We start from the raw sequence: 2,555 nt of genomic DNA on the forward strand, positions 1-2,555 counted from the left end.
TTTATTCGTACTTTAATTATTATTCAGTTTATTAAGACCTTGTTTATACCATGCTTTCATTGGAGCCTATGGTGACGATGAGTTCGATTATGGGCTAATCGTTGTCATGGGGTTCTAGCGGATTTACTTATGGTTTTCAATAATTAATTGTTTCGATATCTTGGTGTGTGGTGATTGTATGATATCCTAGTATTGGTTGTGCTTATTCGTCTTATGTGCGTAGCTAACATATAAGATAGTGTGTTAATCTCTATTAAAGCGACAGTAAATATAGAGGTTTAGAACTTGCCATGCTAGCATAGGTTCATGTATGTGTATGCATGATTCGTAGGTAACTCTAACCGTTTTACTTGCCCTATGTAATCAAGATAGATAACTTGTGCTTAAACCGTTATGTTGTCAAATTCTATAGACATATAGGGTCTCAATATAATTGGTGCCTATTCAGCTTCTATCTCTTTTGTGGATGTCTGGTAGAATGGTACTCGTGCAACGAAAGTTGGTGTTTATTAGTTTCGTGTTATCTGATTAGTATCATCACCATCGCATGCTAAGGTTAAGAACAATAAGGCTATTGAATGAAGTATTCAATGAAGTTAGAATCCCATGTTTGTCATATATATTAATTCAACCATTCTTGTTCTCTTAGTTATAATTGTTAGTTTAATCTCTTAGTTTAATAAAAACCCAATTTGTTATTTGTCTTAGCATTGAGCGATAACCATACATTATTGCATAGGTGCATAAATTGAACTTAACCTAAACCAGTCTCTGTGGGAACGAATCTGATTTATATCTTATACTATATACTTGCGTGAATATTAGCGCAAGTTTTTGGCGCCGCTGCCGGGGACTCAGTGTTAATTTTTAGTTTATGTGCTTGTCATCAGTGGTCGTTAAAGTTCACTGACTCGGATTCTTTTACTTTCATAGTTTATTTGTTTGTGTTTCAGGTACTCATTACAATAGGAGATCCAGCAGCACGAACGAAAGCCTTGATGGACTTTTCTCAACCCAAGATCAATGACATTCAATCTAGCATTGTCCGGCCAGCTATCACAGCTAATATCTTTGAGATCAAGCCTGGCATAATTCAATGGGTGCAGAATTCAATCCAGTTTGGGGGTTCTTCAACGGAAGATCCCAATATGCACATTAGGGATTTCATTGAGATCTGCGACACCTTCAAGTTCAATGGTGTTTTTGAAGATGCTGTGAAGCTGAGACTGTTCCAATTCTCTCTGAGGGACAAGACTAAGCGCTGGTTACACTCTCTACCAGCTGGTTCGATTACTACTTGGGAGGATCTTGCTCAGAAATTCCTTACTAAATTCTTCCCTATGGCTAAGACAACTGCAATGAGGAACGCTATTACTCAATTTGTGCAGCAAATGGGAGAATCGCTATGTGAAGCTTGGGAGCGCTACAAGGAGATGCTTAGGAAGTATCCTCATCATGGAATTTCTGATTGGATGATCATCACTTGTTTTTATAATGGGTTGGGAGCACAGTCCAGACCCATGCTCGATGCAGCATCAGGCGGAGCATTATGGGCAAAGAGCTATGAGGAAGCTTATGATCTAATTGAACTGATGGTTGCTAATGAATATCAGTATCCAACCCAGAGATGTCCACAGGGCAAGGTAGCAGGAGTACTTGAGGTGGATATAGCTACGGCTATCACTGCTCAACTAAAGGCGTTGTCTATGAAGATCGATTCTCTGGCTAACTATGGTGTTAAGCAGATAATCAGTGTTTGTGAGCTGTGCGCAGGTCCGCATACGACAGAGCAATGCATTATATCTAGTGACTCAGCTCAGTTTGTGAGCAACTTTCAGAGATCGCAGCAGCTAGTTCCTGCCACTTATTATCCTGACAACTGGAATCATCCTAACTTCAGCTGGAGCAACAATCGGAATGCAATGCAATAGCCGTTCCAGCGGTTTGCAAATAAGCTATTTAACCCTCCTGGTTTTCATCAACAATTTACACCAAGACAATAACTCCAACTTCAACAACAAACTAATGATGCAGGTCTATCTTCGAATGAAAAATCTGAATTGGAGGAGTTGAGGCTTATGTGCAAAAACCAGGCTCTTATATGCCAAAGTCAGGCTGTTTCTATCCAGAATCTGGAGAACCAAATAGGGAAAATTGCTAATGCCTTATTGAATCGACCACCAGGAACGCTTCCTAGTGATACAGAAACAAATCTAGGCAAGAGGGAAGTTGAAGAACAGGTGAACGCCATCACCTTAAGGTCTGGAAAGGTCGCAAGCCCCCAAGTTCAGCAAGACGAAGAGCCTGAAAAGTCTCAAGTTCCAGAATCTGAAGTTTTGGCTGAAGAAGATGTGCAGAAGGAAGTAGAGGTGGAACCAAGGAAGACTACTGTGGAACACACTCCTCCTGAGAGTAATACAGGGGAGAAACAGATCTATCCTCCACCTCCTTTTCCTAAGAGGCTGCAGAAGAAAAAGCTGGATAAGCAATTTGCTAAGTTTCTGGAGGTGTTCAAGAAACTTCATATCAACATACCTTTCGCTGAAGCTCTTGAA

At 40.2% G+C, this 2,555-nt stretch overlaps 1 non-coding gene across 1 annotated transcript; it reads right to left on the minus strand.

The window, feature by feature from the left end:
- Positions 1–1,355: 1,355 nt before the first annotated feature.
- On the minus strand, positions 1,356–1,462 carry LOC141694916 (small nucleolar RNA R71). Its single transcript, XR_012564195.1, has one exon. It is a non-coding gene; the product is annotated as a small nucleolar RNA R71 (small nucleolar RNA).
- Between the last annotated feature and the right edge of the window lie 1,093 nt (positions 1,463–2,555).

Source organism: Apium graveolens, chromosome 10, assembly GCF_009905375.1.
Source record: "Apium graveolens cultivar Ventura chromosome 10, ASM990537v1, whole genome shotgun sequence".
Lineage (NCBI taxonomy): Eukaryota > Viridiplantae > Streptophyta > Magnoliopsida > Apiales > Apiaceae > Apium > Apium graveolens.